Source organism: Solea solea, chromosome 13 (genome assembly GCF_958295425.1).
Source record: "Solea solea chromosome 13, fSolSol10.1, whole genome shotgun sequence".
In the NCBI taxonomy this organism is placed as follows: domain Eukaryota; kingdom Metazoa; phylum Chordata; class Actinopteri; order Pleuronectiformes; family Soleidae; genus Solea; species Solea solea.
In genome coordinates this window covers 3,577,254-3,582,371 of record NC_081146.1, presented here as the reverse complement: position 1 = coordinate 3,582,371, position 5,118 = coordinate 3,577,254, and the positions used below count along the sequence as shown (strand labels likewise).

At 40.4% G+C, this 5,118-nt stretch overlaps 1 long non-coding RNA gene across 1 annotated transcript; it reads right to left on the bottom strand.

Moving 5' to 3' along the window:
* Positions 1–292: 292 nt before the first annotated feature.
* Positions 293–1,776, bottom strand: LOC131471682 (uncharacterized). The gene is made up of 2 exons (XR_009242014.1): positions 1,529–1,776; positions 293–756 (listed from the first exon to the last, which is right to left on the bottom strand). It is a non-coding gene; the product is annotated as an uncharacterized LOC131471682 (long non-coding RNA).
* Between the last annotated feature and the right edge of the window lie 3,342 nt (positions 1,777–5,118).

Genomic DNA, 5,118 nt, shown 5'->3' with positions numbered 1-5,118 from the left:
CGGAGAGTCCAATCCGGCCCGTGGGATGAATTTTTGAAAAAAAAAACTATATTTATCAGTTCCAGATACTTGAAACTAAACGTTTTGTGCTCTTTTAGATCCACAAGTTGTAACGCACACGTGTAAATGGTAAACCTAAGCATAATATTGTTAAAGTTGCAATTACTTTTCACAAGAAAACCATGTGTAGCACCCTTGGTCCTAACTTTTTAGGTTAAGTGATACTCACATCGCTCTAGGTCCGGTAGGAGTTGCACAGAAAGTTACTCACAAAGAGGAGTGGGTGCACGTATGAATTGAACAGACGACACTTTAATGTCAGTGCACAACAATCAATTAACATTGACAGCTTGGCTGTGCATTTACACAAAAGAAAATAAGGCGCCACCAAATAAAGAAAACCAAGGGTCCATTTAGTTCGAGCTTTCAACTCGAAGTCCCATTTCCAAATAAAAGAGGAAAACAAATAGATAAAAGAAAAGAGGGATCCCAAATGTGTGTGTAAGTGTTTTGTGTTTATGTCAAATGCTGCTACTACTACCCGGGCAGGTGAGGAGTAAGTGTGTCTTATCTGTATGAAGAATATGTAAGATGATCTGAAGTCTTCAAGGATTGTAGTTCAGATGATCTGGATTCGTCAAGATGGGTTCTACGGCTGGCCACACCGTATCTCGAACTCTCTCTCTTTCTCAGAATCACTGGGCTGGCTCGCCATCGAAGTCTTCTCTCTCTATTGCTTTGGCAAAAAAAAACAACCTACACAAGTAGTGTAAAATTGTAAGTTTATTCATCTGATTCTGTCTCAGTTCATTTATGAGTTTTCAATATTTCCCAGTTATATGCATGAAATACATATGCATGTTAAAAGACGACTATTAGTAATTAAAACAATTAGTTTTAACCATAAACGTAACCAATTGTTCATGAATTACAAAATAATTTTATGGTAACAAACTGATACATAATTTATGCATCCTTTTTAACCTCTATTTGTCTTGTTTCATCAATTTTAAGCTTGTTTAATCCATCCTTTTAATATTTTAACTGTTTCACATCAATTGAACTACATTTTGTATACAAACAGTGTAATTTGTCAATAGAAAATGAAATATGCCACACCTTAATGGCAATATCATCCATTGCAGTGGCTAATAACACAACATTAATGATTCTAATAGCACAATAACTAAATGAAACGCATATTCTCATTGCAACACATCTAATCCATATCTAACTCAATATTAGCATGAGCTAAGCATAACAACAAAGAAATTAGTAACTATCATTAGCGATTAGCATATAGCTAGCGAATATCATATCGCTAGCGATTAGCATTAAGCTAGCGATCTTTTCTTAAACATTAAATTACAATATTAAGTGCATAACAGTCATAGAAAAAACATTGATAACCAACATATGACATTTATTGAACCATGTAGACTAACTTATACCCAGTTAATAGCACAATATATACATTTTTGTCTTCAGAGCAGCTAGCGAACAGCCGGCTAACACTGTGCTAACTCACCGGAGATTCCATCAGCATAAATTCCCATAAATGGAAGTTATCCTCAGCTCACAGTTTCTTCATCTGCAGCTGTATGCTTTTTGTTTGCTATCGCTTCCCTCGTGTCTTCAATTATCTCCTCCTATCTGAATGAAAGTGACGTCGCATACAAGTCCAGACTTCATGCGATACCTCACTTAGGATCACGGGAAACAAACACTCTTGGGGAAACACTGCCCCCTACAGGGTTATACTAAGGATGTCTAGATAACATATACAGGGCTAGTAACCTGATTTTTCATACTGGTTACACATGTTTTGTAAAAAGATACTTGAGCTCTTGTTTGTAGGTTATTTTGCTATTATTTGATACTGGTCCGGCCCATGTGGCCCCTGAACTAAAATTGCTCTATACAAATGTGTTTATTATTATTGCTGTATATTAAAGGCGACATAGAATGCTTGTATCACACATATATGTTAGTTATGGAGGTCTACTTACATATATTAACTTGTTTTCATGATTAAAAACCTCCTAATCGCTGCAAACGAGCCGATCAAAATATCTCCTCGCTGACGCTCTCGTCAGCCGCGCTGTTTCAGACCAAACAGTTGCTGTGATTGGCCAGCCAACGAGAGCTTTCCTACTGTCCTGTGATTGGCCAAGTACCTGGAAGTGACGTAATAGATAGGCCAGCGCTCAGATACACAGCTCCCCCTCTGGCACGGTGGATGCTCTGCATCTCAGCAGCTACAACGAGACTAGTTCTTCTTCTTCTTCTGCGGTTGAATGTACGCAACCGGATGTGCCCGGACTAGTGCCCGCACCGGGAGGCGCTACGGTGGTGAGGATTTCTGATGACGACATCAAATTAAGGAAGTGTCGATCCGCTTCGCAGAGCCCAGGAAAACAATACAACACTATTTTCTCAGCAGTGGCTGAACTGTTTGTTCTGAAACTTTAGGGTTTCATAAACGAGGTAATGACGCAGATACACACAAAAACGCAGCGTTAATTGGAGCTTCCGGTCTATGTCACCTTCAAAATAACGGCTTTGCAGATTAACCTCAAAAATACTATACCCTATACACTGAAAAATATAGTGTCACATAGCAATGCTAATGCTTATCCGGTGACCTCCATATGACCACAAGGTGGCAGCACACATCAGTTATTGGAAAAGTTATTGGAAAAGTGAACATTAAAGTGTCTAAAGTGAACAGTGCCGTGCACAGACCTTTGACAGAGCAGGGGTGAAAATTAAAAGGACACCTATACGTTTAGCTGGATAAGGCTAACCAGCAGTAACTAAGTCTCATCTGCAAAAACTAAAATGCAGATAAAACCTGAAAACTGATGGTAAGAGAACATTCCATCCATTTTAACTTCCCTTATGTGGCCCTGTGATGGACTGTCGGACTGATGCTGGAGGATAAAGCAGTAGAAGATGGATGGATGAAGTTAACCTATAGAACTAGTTTCAAACTATAAGTGCCTGGGTTTTCTTATTGACTGTAAGCTCTCTTTTAAAGCACACATTGCAAGGTTGGTAGCTAAGCTCAGGCTAAAGCTTGGTTTCTATTACAGAAATAAATCCTGCTTCTCGCTCAAAGCAAGACAACTTTTAGTATCTGCAACCTTTCTGCCGCTACTAGATCATGGTGATGTTTCTTCAGTCTTTGAACCCTGTTTATCACAGTGACCTGAGATTTGTCACTGTTTTTTGTCGACTCACTGTGAACTTTATGATAAAGCTGAATGTTTTTCTCTGAGTGTACGCAGACACTGACTGTTACTAATCTAGGCGCTTGCCTTAGTGCCTTTATATTTGCATACTTTTCATCAAAGAACTCAAAGCCACTATGCTCTTCATTCATGTGAATTTCTCCATGTTCCTCATGTTAGAACAGAAATAAGGAAAAGAGCATTGAGCTTTGCCGCTCTCTCCGGACTGAGCTGATTCCTCTTCCACATCCTGTTCGTTCTTATTAGACAGACAACAGGGAACCGTTAAATTACAAACTGTGTGCCTGTGTTTGTAATTTATCACTGTGACCTCTTAAATGTCAAGCCAACACTGTTAAATTATTGTTTTTGTCAAAAATCATTGTTTGTCACCTGTCTCCTCAATCTGGAATATTTACTGTGACGTGTGCTGCTGACCTCTCGGCCAGGTCAAAGATTTCAATCGCATTTTTCTATCTGGTTAAACAAAAGGTTAATAATAATCTGAGTTTAAAATGGAAGTTTGTGGGAAAATTAACCCACAATAGAACATGATGTCAGTTATTCAGAGGAAAATAGAAGCCCAGTAGACGACCACTAAATTAGATTAGATTAAAAAAAATGTGACAGGGGAAACACTTTGTCAGGTGATTTTACATCCCTTGAGTTCAGTTTATTTGGTTTAACACGGATGGATGATGGATTAATTTACCAAATAATTTATTCATTTGTTTATTTATGTGCTTAGATGAACTCCTTTGAAATGATTATTTTGAGTTATACGGACTCATGCCAACTCACAGATATGAAATCAGCCACGTGCATCGATTCAAATAAACCGACAAAACATAGAGAGGCTTGAGTCAGGAACCTTCACTGCCTTTCCTCCAATGAGTCTTCATCTCCTCCCGCTTCATCTTCCCACTCAGCTCACCCCGATCATTTGTCTCCTTTACCTTGAGTATATTTTCCTTTCATCCGTCTCCGCACTGCCGTGTGCTGTGCTGTCTGCGTGACAGGTCGGCCTTTTTAAATGACCGTTTGTCAGCGTGCGAAGCGTCCAGCTACTTTGGTGAGCTGTTTGCCCTCAAGCGTGAGGCAAGGAAGGACAAGGAAGAGGTTTGGTGGCGTGTGAGAGGAGGAGACAGGGGAAAGGAGGCCATGAAGGCTGGAAGGGAAGAGGGGGAGAGAAGGGACGGAGGGAGAAAATATATCCTTACTTTGCTTTAAAATGACGGTGTGAGAGCGCGAGAGAGAGAGAGAGAGAGTGTTTCTGGCGCCTGATACAACAGCAAATTATGAGAGGTAATCTCCAGTGTGAGTGTGTGACAGAGTGATAAGTTGAGCAGGTGGAGAGAAATCCTACATCCTTGAGACCAGGAGAGCGAGCTGATCTTATCAAATGTGGCTGATGAGGCCTTTGCTGTCGCTGCTTCTTTTACTCCCTCTCTCCCTCACTCTCCCCTTTCTATCTCTGTGTGTGTGTGTGTGTGTGTGCAGATATTTATATCTTTGTGAGGTCCACAAAAACATACAAACCTATCTGTGTGAGGACATTTTGTCTGGCCCCACAACTGTAAAGGCCTTGTTCAGGGGTAAGATTTGGTTTTAGGGTTAGAATTGGGTTTAAGTTGGGGTTGGACACTTAGTTGTGAGGGTTAAGGTTAGGGTAAGGGACTGGGGAATGCATTATGTCTGTTATGTGTCCTCACTAAGATATAAAAACAACTGTGTGTGTGTGTGTCTCTTCCTCTCACTCTCTCATTCTCTCATTTCTGTCGTACGAGCTCGCTGGGCCTCGTCTGCTGACATGCTTCAGCACAACCACTAAGTACGTCCCCACTGCCGGGATCTTCAGTTCACACTGCTGACATTGCCAATTCAT